The 17611-nt window shown below is 39.7% G+C and overlaps 1 protein-coding gene across 3 annotated transcripts in view; it reads right to left on the reverse strand.

Annotated features, from left to right (window-relative positions):
* KCNG2 (potassium voltage-gated channel modifier subfamily G member 2) overlaps window positions 1-17572 on the reverse strand; it is a 54209-nt gene extending 36637 nt beyond the window's left edge. For all 3 annotated transcript variants that reach the window (XM_032182054.1, XM_032182053.1, XM_032182052.1), the window contains exon 1: window positions 17502-17572. The gene's annotated coding sequence lies outside the window, so the exon portion shown is untranslated. The remainder of the gene's footprint in view (window positions 1-17501) is intronic.
* Window positions 17573-17611: the final 39 nt, after the last annotated feature.

Below are 17611 nucleotides of genomic sequence, written 5' to 3' on the forward strand. Positions count from 1 at the left end.
ACTGCCAAGCAAAATATAATAGTAGTAAGCTCTCTACCTTCTCAGAATCAGGCCTTTAGTGTGCAATACCACCTAAGAAAACTGTTTCTAAGTAAATGCATAACTGCTACTAAGGACAAGCTTAAATGTGTGTGTGTGTTCCCCTTATATATTTTCCCCATACATCTATATATTACACATACACACACTTATATCCACACACATACAGATATTTTCCCCTGAACACACAGGGCAATGACAGACATGAGATTCGAGACATGAAACACATGTGCATTTCCAAGTACAGCCCTCAGGAGCACAGGGCAGGGAAAGAACAAGGGTCAAATCAGCCATCAGCTCCTGCCAGCTTACAGTGGAAACAAGAAAGCTTGAATCTGGTGCCCACCCAGAGGGCAATCTGAGACACCCTGGGATATCTGAGAATGGCAGATGTGATGTTGGTGTGATGTGTGTGGTAGCACTAGAGCCTACCTCTCTGCTTCTCAGGAAGCTATAGAGAGCAATGAGGTTGCCTCTTGGCCTTCTTTTCTCCACACCAGACAACCCACGTATCGTCAGCCAGTAGTTCCCTTCCCTTCCCTTCCCTTCCCTTCCCTTCCCTTCCCTTCCCTTCCCTTCCCTTCCCTTCCCTTCCCTTCCCTTCCCTTCCCTTCCCTTCCCTTCCCTTCCCTTCCCTTCCCTTCCCTTCCCTTCCCTTCCCTTCCCTTCCCTTCCCTTCCCTTCCCTTCCCTTCCCTTCCCTTCCCTTCCCTTCCCTTCCCTTCCCTTCCCTTCCCTTCCCTTCCCTTCCCTTCCCTTCCCGTCCCTTCCCTTCCCTTCCCTTCCCTTCCCTTCCCTTCCCTTCCCTTCCCTTCCCTTCCCTTCCCTTCCCTTCCCTTCCCTCTCTTTCCATTTCCATAACAAAAGATCCTTCAAATTTATAACTTTTTAAAGTATGCCACTCTGACATCAGAAGTCAGCACTGAGTATCGAGTGATCTCTCAGAAAAGATACTGACTGAAATAGCAAAAATACTACTAAAAATCAATTGATTTCTACATTTTTGTAGTGCACATAAACCTAAAATATTCTGTAACTAAAACTGAGCGCTATGCTTGAGGAAGTTTTTTGTAAGACTCACAATAGGCTGGTATATTTATTACTAAATGTTTCTTGTTTTATTGAAGCAGAACATATTCCCAGAATTTCTGTTAGGAGGTATATCCCCTTTTAATTCTTCTGTTAAATGTAATTGCTGCAGATACTGGTTTTGCTTGTAATCAGCCTATGCATTCAAATTTCCAATGTGCATAGCTTGATTGAGTGTCTACTCGAGTGTCTACACAGGTACTTGTCACAGGAAGCAGGTGGAAATATGTATATTTGTGTTTATGACAATATATATGCATCTAAGCTGAAAACAGAATACATTATTCCTGGATTTGGAAAGAACATACCTTGACAGTCCACATGTAACAAAAGGGCTGTGCTTTTCCTTTCAGACAGTGCTCACACATTCATTCTAAGGTACATATACATAAAGAAGAGTCATATTGCAGAAGAGAAGCCAGCACAAGGGTCAAAGACTGTCAGTTGGTGTCACCTCTTCTGGTGCTGGATAAATGTTGTCATCTAAAAATAGGAGATACCCTTCTCGAACTGCATTCCTCAGGAATCACAACAAAAAAAAAATGCAAGTTTCCTTCAAACCCTAGAAATCGCTCTATTCATTTTACTTATATGGAAAAAAAGCTCAGTGATAAAAATAATATAACTAATCAAATAGATATATTTTTTCTGTAACACCTATGTGAGAATCTCATGCTTTTACCTTTTGCCTCTGTTTTATGCATTCTCTGCATTCCCACTTGATTAAAGGCAACTTGCATTTTGTTACAGCTATAGGAAAGTCAGGGTCATTGACTTCACCAGCCCACAACAGTTAAAAAAAAATAAAAAATAAAAGCTACTTTTCATAATGCATATAAAAAACATCAAATAAGCATTAATTGGTAGCTGTTTCAGAATGCTTATATATTGTGCTGTTTGTCACACTGTCATAAAATGTTATAAATGCACAGCTAATAAAGATCTTAATTGTACATGTAGTCTCGCAATATGGACTGTTTATTTGCATCTAAATATAGAAGGTTCATTTTAATTCTGGATATACAGAACAGCATACAGCAAAGAATGTCCTCACTCTTGTAAAACTTGTTAAGATTTTCAGATTTCTGATTAATTTGCACACAGAAAAACCAGTGTTTCTTCAGCTCCAGCAGACCTACTGGATTCAGTGAGGCCCCACTGAATGAGCTGAAAAAGAGAAAAGCAAAGAATGAGAAATCACTACACTGGAGCCTTCCTGAAAGAAGAGTGCAAAATAGTAGCAATAAGATGAGGGCAAGGTAAGGGACAGGACAACACGTATCCTCTTTTCACTCCCCAGTGTCACACTCCCAAATGGCTTTATTTCCTGGAAAGAGTGGAACATCAAAAGCTCCACTGCCCCCAGCCAAGTCGTCCCAGGAGGACAGTGGAGAGGAATCCTATAGATGCCATAGACGTCTTCATGCCAAATTTTCCCGGATGTGCCATAATTGCTGCCAAGCACCTCCCTTTTAGACATTGACTTATACAGCCTTGCCAGTGTTTAATGCTTCCTCCTCCCAAGGAAATCTTGAGCTTCTTTTTTTCCTAATTAATGAATAAAACTTCTTCTTCTGTTCTTCTAATAATCCTGTGTAGTGATTTCTCATTCTGCTACTTTCCTAATAAACAGGCATGGAGCTACTTTTTTTTTTTTTTTTTTTTTTTTTTAATTTTAAATATAGGAGTTGGTTGGAAAAAAACTTAATCTGGTCCAACCATCACCCTACTGTTCCAGTGCCTGACTACTCTAAGAAGAAATGTCTCCTAATTTCCAAACTAAGCCTCCCCTGGTGCAACTTGAGGCCATTCCCTCTAGTCCTGTTGCTGGTTATCTGTGAGAAGAGGCTGACCCCCAGCTCCCCACACCTTTCTTTCAGGTAGCTGTAGAGAGCAACAAGGTCTCCCCGAGCCTCTTCTCCAGGCTAAACAAACCCACTTCCCTCAGCCACTCCTCATAGCACTTGTGTTTCAAACCCTTCACTAGCTTCTTAGTCCTTCTCTGAGCATGCTCCAGGGCCTCGATGTCCTTCTTGTAGTGAGGGGCCCAAAGCTGAACACAGGACTTGAGTTTCAGCCTCACCAGAGCAGAGTACAGGGGGACGATCACCTCCCTGACTCTGCTGGCTGCACCATTCCTGATACAAGCCAGGATGCCGATGGCCTTCTTGGCCACCTGGGCACACTGCTGGCTCATGTTCAGCCAAGCATCAATCAGCACCCCTGCATCCTTTACCTCTGCAAAACTTTCCAGCCACTCTCCCCCAAGCCTGTAGCACTGCATGGGGTTGGTGTGACCATAGTGCAGGACCCAGCACTTAGCCATGTTGAACTTCATCCCATTGGCCTCTGTCCATCGACCCAACCTGTCCAGGTCCCTCTGCAGGGCCTTCCTACCCTCCAGCAGAACAACACTTCCCCCCAACTTGGTATCATCTGCAAACTTGATGAGGATGCAGCAGTTTCTTCACCCTCTCTCCAAGTCCTTTTCCACTACAGCAACATACTTATACTCTCTTTACAGACCCTTTCACCCCAAATAAACATCTCACAGTATGAACTCATCATGCATCAGTTCTGTCTCCTCATTATCAGATCAATTTTCTCTTCCAAAGAGACATTCATAATTATGTTTATACCATTTAGCATATATAAATCACTTATAACTTGGTCATGCATTCTAAAAAATAGTCCTGCAACTGTTTTCTACAACAGAACTTCATTCATCACAATTATTACAATTATATGTACCCATCAAATCTAAGCCATAAAGGTTGCTCTTTACGGTTGCTCTGACTGAATGTGGAGTACTGAAGCTGGGTTTTGAAAAATTGTCATTTATTTACCTAAGCCCTACCTTCTAAGCTATTGTGATTTGATCCACACAGGCCTTGAAACTGATTTTTGAAAGAGCACTTAAATCAGCTTTTCAAATGATGAACTTTTATTTGGTAGTTGTTTTAGAAGTTAACTCTGCCTTTTCATTTACTGTTCTGTGCTCTGATGTCATCTGTTCTTCTTTGCTTGTTGCTGTGTGCTCTGACACAACTGGATTTGTGAGCTACTATTACCACAGAGGGAATACGTGGGCAACAAAAATTTCCTGACACTTTAAATAAGCAGTGACTAACAGCTTTTTAATTATCCAAACAGTGATAAAAGTAAGTGATATTTAAGGTTACATTTTTCACTGTCTCTTTGTTTGTATACACAAAGTATGCCCACATAGATGTATCAGCTAATTAGCTAAGCAGCTATTCAAATGCTTCCTCAAGTGCAGCTCTGTATGCGCAAATACAGATTTTTCATATCTGAATGAATGTAAACACACAAAACAGAACCTCAACAAAAATTTGGCTATTAAAGCTAGAGGATATTGCATATTGAATAACAAAATCTGCATTTTAATATTATAAATTATTGCTATAGTACCCCATTCATCATTTGCAGTTTGTGCATGAAAAGAATCACAAGCGATTCACTGAAAATAAATCTGGTTAGAGAGTACTGTAAAATTTAGAATGTGCAAAAGCTCCCACAAACAGAACAAGCAGACCTGCCTGATGAGTGCATAGAGACTATTTTAAACTTATTTTACTGACTTTGTATTTCTTCTGTTCTTGGAACTTCTTCCTATAAGTTATCTTATGCTCTAATTAATGTTACTCTAAGACCTCCCACCTCTTTTTGTTCAGTTCTGCAAATTTTATTGCTTGAAACTTACTGTAAGCATCTGTAACAGATACTTACATTTAATGTTCCATACGCCCCTTTTTCCCATATCATCTTTTACCTTCTAGGACAAAGAAAAGCATCAAATTTCCTTTATTTTCACTAGCTTTCTTTCTTCCTGTTAGATGGCACATGTAACCTTTAGGCTTACAGTTTACTAACTAAATAAACTGTCAGCGCTTTCCATCTTCCCTCAGCATCTTTTCCCTCCATAGATTTATCTCTATTGATTACACCTTGGAGTTCTAAAAACCTTCAGAATTTAGTCTACTGAAATTCAATACCTGTATGGGATGACATAAGGACAGTTTATAATCTTGACATAACAGTATGGTAAATTTTGAGCACACAGCTCTGCTTAGCCCTGACTAGTTTTACTTTGTTTACCATTCAATGGCTAAAAGTATACCTGAGGCACACTATATGAACCAAAAAAACCCCAAAACATATGCCTGTCCTAGAAAAAAAAATATTATTCCTTTATTCCTTAGTCAATGGATAAACAAGCAATTCTAAGGTTTTCCTTCTAGTCCTTGCTTTTATAAGATTCCAAGTACTCTGACTGAAATCACACTATCTGACTACTTTCCCTAAGGTAGCTGGATATAGATTATTTGAGTATCTTTCTCTCTTTTTTTTTTTTTTTTTTTTTCTCCTTTAGGAGGTGAGGCCAACAAGTTTTATACCAGATTACCAACATGCTGAAAAGGCAAAATTTAAGGAAATACTCTATACATCTCCTGCTCTAATTTTTGATGTGGAAATGAATATTTCTCATGTTGATTTGAACATAAAAGGGCCAGGTATATTAGAAACAAAATCTCAGTTAGTTACACTGAGCTATTTTTCTTTTATTTGGCCTTCTGTCTCCTCAAACCACATCACTCTAGTTTGCACCAGCAACTATCTATCATTTGCTCAACAACTCAAGGCAGCACTCCATGACTTCTTCAAGGTGGCTCACAGAGCATGAGACCAAGCTCAAGGTAACTTCAAGTGAGAATAAAATCTGCAACTTGTCACACCAAACATAACTTCTCTTTCTACTAAGTCCCAGTTTCCTCCTACCTGTACTTCTCCCAGCCCTACAGAGGGGAAGAAGTAGGGCTGCTTCCTTTCAGAGCAGGAAGAAGTAGGTTATTTGAAGCATCAGCCTGCAGATGTTTCTGAGATGTGTCTGTGGTTAAGTAAAGATCTTCCTTTGATTTTGTCCAGCTCAGAAGCAGATGAAAGATATGAATCTAATGCATAGACCTCTGTGTGGATAAGGAATTGGCTGTATGGTTGCACTCAAAGAGTTGCAGTCAACAGCTTGATGACCAGGTAGAGATAAGAGACAAGTGGTGTTCTCCAAGGGTTGGTATTAAGACCAATGGTAATTAACATCTTTCCTGGTTATGTGAACAGTGGCACTGAACACACCCTCAGTAAATTAGTGGATGGGATAAAGCTGTGTAGTGCAGTTGATATGCTGGAGGGAAGGGATGCCATTCAGAGGGACCCTGACAGATTCGAGAGGTTGGCCCATGAAGTTCAACAAGGCCAAGTGCAAAGGTCCTGCACTTGGGTCAGGGTGATCCCAAGCACGAATACAGGCTGGACTGAGAGCAGCCCTGAGGAGAATGACTTGAGGGTATTGGTGAATGAAAAACTGAACATGAACTAACAAAGCTGTGGATGCCTCATCGCTTGTAACTGTTCAAGGCCAGGCTGGATGGGGCTTTGAGCAGCCTGATCTAATGGAAGGTGTCCTCATCCATGGCAAGGGGCTTGGAACTAGATGTCTTCAAAAGTTCCTTCCAATCCAAACCATTCTATAATTCTATGAAAGTAAATGGACTTTTTCTTCATAATTTTTTCTTCTGTATGCAGTTACTCTTGAAATGCTTTTGAAATGTTTTCTAAGGATTTGGCCTAAAATCTTGGTATATTGCCTTCTAAAATTCTCCTCTAACGTATGTTGTCTTGAAGCTGATAGCATCTTTCCACTTTGGAAAAAACTTCAGTCAGCAGAACCTTGAGATTTTCCATTTCCAGACTCAAACCATTCAGTTGTCAAGGAAAGAATTAGGTCTTCTACAAAATGAAAGTTAGGGCACATGGTCCTGCTCACACAGAGGAAATGAATCTGCTAAATATGGAGGTGTCATTTTGCACAGTGCCTTTTCAGAGCCAAAATGCCATATGATGTTGTTTAACTCTCCTTCACTCACATCCTCTCTGGAGGAAATCAGCTCTCTGTACTTTAAGTCCACTAAGACTTCCTAAAAATTTTGTACTTTACAACTGGTATCTACTTGCAGACTGATGTATCTTCTCACCCTGCCCCATGGTGCTGAAATACATTTTCAGTGCTTTAGGCACCTTTAAAAGAAAAATATAGATCTTTTCCACAGATGTTGTGTTAGGTGATGCAACAGGGACATGGGCTCATGTGAGGGTCCATGGTAAGTTAAGTCCAAGATGCAAAGCAAATGATAGGGAGAAGGGGTAGTCTTTTGCTAGGACTGTCTTTTTGTCTCTGACTCTTTGTGAGTAGCACACAGGGTTGAGGTGGTGGAGGGAACCCATAGTGTTGTTCTGATTCCCTGCACTGCATCAAAGGAGCTGGAGAGAAACGCAATGGGAGAAGAGCCAAACCTCTGCTATGCCCAGCCCAAGTCTATCCCTTTAACACTTGCTATAACAAAACAACAGCTTCACTACGTATCATTAAAGTTGAGCAGTACCTTCTGTGTAAAGACAGACTCTTTGAAGTGCTCTACAACATCAACACCCATGTGGAGTCAGAACTGTGTCGTGCAATACTACTGAAAGCCCTTACAGGTTTGTCCCTATTCTCCTCTAGCCTCCCATGCTAGCTTCCCCAAACACTAGCTTCCCGCCCTTCCACAGTAAAATAAACCTTATCACCTATTACCCTCAAAAAAACTTTTTGAAATGGAAGCTCCAGCCAAGACCTCCCTCTCGTAACCTCACCTATCTTCTCTCCTGCCAAGTCCTCCATGCCAGGTCACGGAAAGCACTCCTCTCACCACCTTCACTTGGGAAATCCATTTCTTTATCATGTTAATTCATTATTTTTCATCCTCTCTCACTAGATGAGAAGCAAGCTATGTACCACCACTAATACAGGTGCTAACACCTAGGGCACAGTCCTGGGTTTAGGAGTTGATTTAGAAGTTAGGCATTGCAGACCCTAGCTTGTAAGCACCTACATCGTATTTCTGAGAATATGCAGCTGGTGGCTGCAAAGCCACTTTAGATGGCTCTTTGAGACATCAGTTAACTCTCTGAATGGTTAAGTGAATGGGGACAAAACTTGTTCTTCATGTTCAGGACAGCAGAGGACTATATATACTGCCAGATGTGTGGATAAGCAGCCTGAATACTGTTCTACTTTGACCTGGTACCATTTGAAGCCAGAATATCAGTCTGTGCAGTTTTACTCTAGCTTCCTATTGTTATGCTTATATTATGCCAATTTTAATACATTTGATGGCCATCTGAAACACCAGCAACAAATGGATCAAAGTCAGACCTCCCCTACTAGCCTTCATTAATAAAAATAAGAGGTAAAAATCAGTATATAAAATAACACATTTCACTGGAAGGTTCAAGGAACCTCATAATGCACAGCAATGGCTATCTTGCTCATAAGGGCAAGTAATGCACAGTAATGGGTATATTGCCTTTATGATGGGCAAACCCTGACACTGCATTTTCATTTACATTCTGAAAATAAATGGCCTGATTTCTTTTATACCTTTCTATACTATTTAATATAACTGCAGCCGTTTCCCTTGCTCCATTATTTTGCACTGAAATCTCCAGTAATTCATCGAATAACTTAAAAATTGTAGTGTAGGATTATTCTGTAGTACAATTTCTTTTCCTTTTCCTTTTCCTTTTCCTTTTCCTTTTCCTTTTCCTTTTCCTTTTCCTTTTCCTTTTCCTTTTCCTTTTCCTTTTCCTTTTCCTTTTCCTTTTCCCTTTCCCTTTCCTTTCCCTTTCCTTTTCCTTTTCCTTTTCCTTTTCCTTTTCCTTTTCCTTTTCCTTTTCCTTTTCCTTTTCCTTTTCCTTTTCCTTTTCCTTTTCCTTTTCCTTTTCCTTTTCCTTTTCCTTTTCCTTTTCCTTTTCCTTTTCCTTTTCCTGTGGCATAAACTGACATACTCCTGTGTATTCTTAAGATTCATGGAAAAAGATAATTAAGAAAATATTGCTCTCTATCAGGACTGCAAATTATTTCTGTGAATTCCTTTGAGATCTTCACTCTGTCTCTTCAACAGTTCTGCCTGCAATTGAGGTTGGTCAAGCTATGGAAAGTATGCAGGCAATAACTAGGTTATTGAGAAGGAAGGTACTATCAAAATCCTTTAAATAGGTCATTATGGGCCTCATATAGCTCTTGTGACCAGGTTCAGGGCAGTGACTGCAGCATGTGATGCCAGGATCCTGCAGAGATCTCTTAAGTGATGATGATGGAAGAGTACTGGAAAGAAAGATGAAATCTGTCTTGTCAAAGCTACTGCTAACCCCATCATGGCCAGGACGGTAGTAATTGGCTTCTTTCTTGCTTCCAGAGAGATGCAATCAGAGTGTAAACAGGCATCAATCTGCAGAGCTCACTGCTGCATGTGCTACCATTGAGCTTATGTTTTATCTCACTTCTTGTGCTTATTTACAATGAGCAGCAACCTTACTTTATAGTTGTAATTCACCAAGTTAGCCATACTTCCAGAGTAAAAGAAGAACAAATAGACACTATCATATTTGCAAGGATATTCAAGTATGAATAATCAGAACAAAGGGTGTCAAGGAAGCAAAAAAAAGGGGGGGGTTGGTGGGCAAAAAGAAATTCATGTCAACAACACATTGATTTTTAGGTCAGCAACACATTGATTTTTAGGTCATCCTTGAAAAATCTTCTCAACTAAGAAGGAGGCAAGAAAAGTCCAGGGAAATGTTGCCTCCAGAGGCTTAAAAGAAGAATCAGGCTGCCACCATTATATATGACAAATCCCTATCTGTCTTTGGATTTTCAGGCTGATAAATGCATACAGCAAGGTAACCCCCTTACAACGTATTTATATAAGTAGTGCAGTTAACCCAGTTCATTGATGTATGAGTCTTGGGTGCATACACCGGTCTTCTCTCACTTAAGCTGAAGGAAGACACCTTCATTTGGAGAATAAATGTATTCTAGACAATCGTAAAAAAAAAACAACACACAGCATTATTTAGAATAATAATATGTTGTTGCATAAGCAGCTTGTTTAATATGAAACTAAAAAGTATATTTCTGAGAAGTATGCACACATACATCTACAGAATCTGAACAGGTGTTATTTGTCACAGTCTACCACATAGACTATTAGAGACTACAGAGAAATGCATAAAATGCATTAAAAATGATTCGGCACTTATTAACATGACAAAGCATAGGAACTGTGAACTAGTAATTAAAATGCATGAGGTTTAATAAATATAAGGTTTCTAAATGTTCTGTAAGGACCCACTCTTGAAACTCCTTCCTTCAGGAGTCTGTACTTAGTTCAGGATACCTATGTATTCAGTAGCAATGTTTGTCTGAATAGGGATTACCAACAAAGACTAAAAGTCTTGCAGGATCAGACACTGAATGTAAGCTCTTTTCACAAATTTTTATTTTAATGTTAGAAAAGAAATCAAATCAGAAGTGTTACCCTTGTTTAGCCCAAGGACAGTATGTTATTAATCCATGACTCTGAAGTTTTTAGCTGTAGACTACAGTACAAGTATAAAGAAATACTAGAACAAACATCTAAACCTTGAATGTGTTCTCATTTATACCAAAGTAATTCTGGACAGGCTCTTTTGATTTACATAAAACAAACAAACAAACAAACAAACAAGCAAAAAAACCCTAACAACAAACAACAACAACAACAAAACAACTGAGAATATTTTGGTGACATTTACATTAAAGAATAGACACACAAAAGGGAAGATTCACAATCTATAGTCCTACTCAGTCCTTCCCGAAAGTCCTTCCCAAAACACCTTTGATGACAGAACAGACATCTAATAACAGTAAAAAATACAGTTGAAAGGCAAGCCTGAATAAATGACCTTGAAAAACATGAGAAACAAGAACACAGCAAGAAAATTATTCTACGTACAGAACTTAGAGGAAACCAATTGTATGTGAACTCAAACTGGTATGCCTGGAGTTATTCTTGCTTTCTTGTAGGCTGAAGAGTGTATGTCTAATGCACGGCTGTGGAACCACAACTCTACCCAATTCACCAAATTCAAGATCAGCTAAATGGAATGTAGGAGGAGATACATAAAACTTAACTTAGAAGTAAGGCTTTATATGTTAATGTGACTACTGCCACAGGAATTGTCTCCGTGTTTAAATATAACAGGGTCAAGGTTTTTAACGTGTACTTCTGGACATTGAGAGATACCATATAAATGAATTATAATATGAATTAAATCCATATTAATTCATTATGAATTAATTCATTAAAATGAATTAATTTGAATATAATGCAAGGTAAGCATATGTACATATCAACAGAAACCCCAAACAAGCTTCCTGTGGCTTCACTGACTGCTTAAGTCTGACAACTGCTGGCAGGTAAGATCACTAAGATCAGTCATAATTCTGAACAGTGGGGTAAGCGTAGAACTACCTTAGAACCAGGTTTATTTATTGTAAACAAATTTACCAGTTCAGCTGATCAACAACATTGTGCAGCCTGAAAAGATGGCAAAAGGTTCAGTAACAGTGATGGTAGTAGTTTTCCTGTGGAGACGCATAGCAAATTTCTGCCATCAAAATATAACTGCAAATTCACTACAGAGAAAACTAAAAGATGAAAGGAAGTGAGAAGCAAATAAATATGGTATCAATCCTGATAATGTATCAAAATCTTCATAACCCAGAAACACTTCACAGTGACCACCATAAGGAATAATTTCTGATGTCAGAATCACAAACTAGAATTTCTGAGGATGCTTTTTAATAACTGCTGGGAAATAACTGCTTTTTAATGTATTTCCCCCTTAAATCAATCCCATTATCAAAGGCAGTCTAGAAAGAATGAGAAATCATTCTTGACAGCCATGTAAAAATTTCATTTGAACAGGTCAGAATAAAGTAGCATCCTAACCTATACAGACTTCAGCCTTGGAATAATATTTGAAAAGCTGTAAACTAAAGAGACTTGGCTTTCATTCAGACTTCTGTTGAATGAATTCATGTTATGATTTGCAGAATCTCTAGCTTCATGGCTTTATCAGTTCAAAAAACTGCACTGAATCTGAAGGAAAGCAACTGTTTCTACTGCTGTCCACCACAATCTGCTCAGCAGGGAGGACCTAAGGTTCTTGCACTTCACTCTGAGAAGTTCAAAGACCCTCACCTTCCTCAAGCTCAATCTGTCCCTCATTCTTCTGACCTTTCCAGTGTTTACAATACACATCATTAATCTACATCCTTTCTACTGTTAAACTGGCATGTTCCTGCTGCTGCTGCTGAATATGGTGTTGTTACATTATTACTAACCCAAGTGAGCATCACTTTAGCTGTAGCAGATTTTTCAGTTTAGCTCTGAATGAAATTGTTCCAGCTCAGGCCAGTAACAGCTCAATAATCCTAAACCCACTTGAACCTGCAGCAGTGTAAGGCACAGAAACCAGAGCTCATGATTTGACTGAGCCATGGCAAGGGATAGACGGAAGAGGAAGAGGTTTATCCTAAATCTGACTCTTACGTCTCCTCTTTCCTTGATCTGTCCAGTCTCTTCCCAAACATTTTAAAATTCAAGATGTCTTATAATTCACATAGTGGAGTAAATATACATAAAATGAAAACGTGTGAGGAATTTGCCTTGCAGCCAACACACAATGCCTGCTTTACAGTACACCTTAGAAACTGCATTTTCAGCTCATTACAGTAATGTCTGACTGGAAACATAAAAACAAAAAATCACAGTGTGGCAAAAGGTACACATATATAGGCTGGCTTCTCAGAAAGCTGAATTTATCATTCCTCTCCCAAGTTTCCAGGGGACCGTGCTCAAATTCAGGGTGGACCAAGCAAAGCCAACAAACATATTTGTCAGCTCCCCTTCCACTTGGGGAGGAAGGGAGGCAATGACTGGATCTGAAACACAGTTCAGACAAAGGCATCACCAGCACACCCACAGCTGTTCTGGTGGGGCTCCTGTTCAGTAAAGGGAGTGTAGAACTACACTTGGCCATCCTGGCACAAGACAATCCTGAATCCAGGCAGCCCTAAAGCTGACCAATTATTCCCTGACTTATTTATATCAATCTATTCATTCTACTAATGGAATCATCAATAGAAGGCTCAGGCAAATGGTTCTAACTCAATTGTCAAAAAAATCCAACACCATTGGTCTTTCAAAATGCTTCCTGTGGGTAGTATCTCAGCCTAAACAATATTTGTTTCTTCAAGAATTGTGAAGTTCTGAAAAACAAGACTATAACAATCTGTATAATCTTTGATGTGTAATTCTTCACATTCTGAAGCAATGCTGAAAGGATATGTTTTTAATGCTTTATTTTTTAGTCTTTATTGCTTTAGTATTCCTGAAATCTTCAGCACAGTATTTTTCCTTTTAAATATTCGTGTTCTTTCCCATTTGTCTAATATTGATTTACCTCCTGCCAGCTGTGCAGAGCTCCACTTTAACATACTTTAGTTGGATCCCTTGTTTTCAACAAAATTCACAAGTTCTACCAAGATTGCTCAGAAAATGAAAGATACTGGTTAACCAAGTAACACGGAGGACCATTATTTGTGTAGATGTCCTGTAAACAGCAGCGTTGTGATATTTTTTTCCCAATAGCTGGCATCACAGTTACCAGTATTAATGATCCTTATTATTTTTAATTTAGGTTAAGACAAAAGAAATACAAAGAGAAAGAGATCACTTGTCACCTTTTCTACTCAGGAGTAGAAACATGTTAAAGTGACTCCATTCAGTTACAGTAGTTTAAGCTCCTCCTTTAGTTTTCTGTCACTAGGAAAACATGCCACAAACCTCAGCATCTATTTCACTTTAATGTTTTAGATTCTATCATCATTATGGTTCTGAAATGGCAAATTTGTTGATATAACCTGAATGTTTAACAGAGAAGTCAGTTCATGTCAGGAAGTTGAGAGACTGTATATTTCTCATCTTTTTTTTTTTTTTTTTTTTCCAGGGTGTAAAAAAAATAAATAAAAGAGAGATTGTAAATATTTAGTTAGAACGATGCTCCAGAAATTGCTCTTCAATGAAATACATGCACATAAAGTTACTGGAAGCAGTACTAAAAGCACACTGGCTTTTAGTATGATACCATAAATGATTTTTGATTTGATAAGGGCAAAAGGAAAATTATAAGATAGCAGAGGGACTCTGGCCCCTCTCTCATCTTTAATAACAAGAAGAACATCCATACGTTCTGCTGGCAAGCCAGGGGAAAGCTACTGGCAGTCAGGGGAGCACTTATCTCACATCAGACAATATGACCAGTGCCAGCATCTTCAAAACCCTTTTTTTTAAAAAAAAAAAATCTTGGTTCTGCTCAACATTTAAACACATTGCACAGAACCTGAATTCACTTTAGTATCTTTGGAAAAAAATAAAAAAAATAAAGTGGAACCAGGGAAAAAGTCTTCCACAGAGCAAGACAAGACCACAAGATTATGCAAGAGGAAAAGAAGCAAAAGTCTGATTTTCCACACAGCTAAACTGCATCCTGAAATGGGAGATAGGTTCAGCTGTGATACAGAATAAGAATACAAACTAAACTCACCAGGAAAGAAGCACGAGGTAACTGGAAGTTTTCAGTTTAATTAATGAGTACTTAAAAATGCCTGACTGACAAAAACAAAACATTAAAGTCCATTGAATATAAACGGTGTAGTATTCACTGTAACAAAGACATGAATCTGAGTAGGGAAATGTGTAAATCATATAACTCTGAACTGATGCCTTAATTGAGCAAATGAACTACTCAATGCCATGTAATATACACTGTCTGTTTAAAGAGGTACCTGATCAGAGCAGACAGGGCTTTTTCAAAAAAAATTTTTTTTTGAAAACTACAAAAAAAAAAAAAAAAAAAAAAAAGAAACAATCTTAATCCTCATCACCTACATACATCTGACAAAGATGTATCTGAATCCCCTAATGAGACCTACCTGTATCAAAACCTCAAAAATTCTGGTCCTAGAGTGCCTATGTAATTTTTAAAATAGGAAAATGCCTCCTCAATCACTTAGACATTTAGGAAATGTTTAGAGTTTTCACTATCTCCTGTTTTCTGTTTCTTCCCTTAATAACATTCAAATCAAAAATTTATTTTACTGTCTGTCCAGTCTCAAGATGCTGCTGCCCATCTTTCTGCCTTGCAAACTATGTGAGGACATGGCGATCACATCCAATTCTGTCCTTCTTCCAGTTGCTCAAAATAAGCAACCAAACAGTTGCCTACAAGCAAGTGAACAAGACAAAAGCTGTGCTCAGACTTCAAAAGACAATACTTATTCTGCTTATTCTACTCACTGTCTGGATACACTCACCCTGTAGCAATAGTGCTGGTGCATGGTGTTAGTGTAGGTTAGATACCACATATTCAGTTCTCACCAGCTTTTCTGGCCCTAGCTTCTCTAATTAGACAGGTCCTGAGACCATACCTATAAACGTATGACTTTTTTTATAGATGGTTTTCACAGCATATAAAAAAACAGCCAACGCTGGCTTGTATGTTTCCAGACAGAAATGGGTTCAGTGCCTGATACAGGATGGATCACCTAGAAGCGATCTCAGACTGTCCTGAAATCATAGTCAGGCATTTAAAGTTACTTCTCTGAGAATCAAACACAACAGCAAAGAAAGGGGAAAGGCAAATGCACGCAATGACCATTGTGATCCTGCCTAAGCATCTTGTTCCAGAAAAAAATGCATCTGTTCACTTTTTTGTTCTATCAGCACAGAGCTGTTAGAGGAGAAAATAAATAAGTAGAACACACATTTTAGGGCTTCAAAACTGAAGCCACAGAAACAGAGCTGGGCTCTGTTAATAAGGACAGCAGGTCTGGGCACCACGAGAGTTATTCATACACAGGGCTGTATCACATTTAAAAGCTGAGCTGAAAGTTTCCCTTGCATGCCATTTTAAAACCATTTCATAATTAAGCCCTAAGAGATGACAGACATTTACTGACAGTTAATGCACTGCTGCTAATAGGCACAGGAACAGAGGTGCAAGGGCAAGTGCTGTTAATCTCCTAACAAGTGCAGTCGTGTCTCAGATACACACTGCATGAAAGTATCTGGCAATATAGCTAATATTATTTAAAAGGCAGAAGTCTAGAGATTTCACAGAAACTGACACGCTGATTAAGCAACCAAAATAATGTTGACCTGGAAAAAATCTGAGACAATTTGCTCGTTTTAAACCCTCTTTTTCCATGTAGGGAATGATGCATAAAAAATGACCACTGTCCCTTCCCCTGCCCCATTTTGTCCTTTAGCAGTATCAAATCCGATCTTTTTTGCTTGGCTAGAAACCTTCCCGGGATCCAAAACAAGTGGGGATGTCTGTCAGCTTTCCCTCAAGGGAAGGGAAGTGCTGAATATTCAGTCGTAGGTTTCTTTTCAAACGCTTTACTTGTTTGTTTTAGGGAAGCCTTAAGAAGAGCAAATAGAAGAGGTCTGAAACCCTCCAAACAAAGTTGAATTCCTCCTCTGAATGCCATCCCCAAGTCATTTCAGAACCACGGAAATAGCAGGGGTGGAAAAGCAGACTTGGAAGACACCAATCCTTCTGAAACGGCTTTGGTGCTGGAGGCTGTGCCAAAAATATTCCTCCACGTGAAGGTTTCCCGTTTTTTAAGGACCTGACCAATTTTCCCCATGAAAAAAAAATAAAATAAAAAAAAGGAAAAAAAAAAGTGACAAAAAGTTCCTTTGTACAAAAGTAACTCTGGCACCAAGGCTTCCAGGAAAAGAGAGCTCGTCTCTTATGGAAAGATGCCATTGGAAGTGATCAAGGTTATCGAGGGTCTCACAGACAAAAATCTTCCATGGGACAAATCTTAACCCCTGCTTTTGGGACAGCACATGAAGACTGTACGGTGTGGTTCTGAATCAGTAATAATCATAATTATTCTCAAATTACAGCCAGGTCTTGCTGAGAATTTGTCAACATTCACATTTTCTAAGGCATTTAACAAATCATGACTGCGACTGACATGAATATTCAGAGCAAATTTTGCTGAAGATCCCGACTGAAATTCATAATCGCGTTGGCTCTACATGCTAGTTAGCGGCTGTGGCAACCCGACCGAGTATTTTAGATATTGATTAAGACCCCGGGACCCAGCGGGGACTCTGCCTATGCAAAAAAAAAGTACGGGATTTGGGGCTCGGGGGCAGTCTCCTTCCAGAGCACATTATCTCCGTGCGCCCTGAGCCCTCCCCGTTACCTTCAGCCGCGGAAGGACGGGCCGGCAGCCAGCGGGGCGCCGCCGATAAACCCCGGGCTGAGCCCCCTCGAGCCCGGCACCGCCTCAGCGCCCGCGGGGAGGTCCCTCACGACCCCTTGTCCCCGCACACCGCGGTCCCCTCTCACCTCAGGCGCTGCCTCCTCGCCGCCGGGCGCTCTCCGCTCCATGGCGAGCCCCGCCGGCCGGGGATGGGCTCGGCGCCACTCCGAGCGCCGCCTGCCGCCGGGGGCACGCC

The sequence above is a fragment of the Aythya fuligula genome, chromosome 2 (genome assembly GCF_009819795.1).
Source record: "Aythya fuligula isolate bAytFul2 chromosome 2, bAytFul2.pri, whole genome shotgun sequence".
Taxonomy (NCBI): domain Eukaryota; kingdom Metazoa; phylum Chordata; class Aves; order Anseriformes; family Anatidae; genus Aythya; species Aythya fuligula.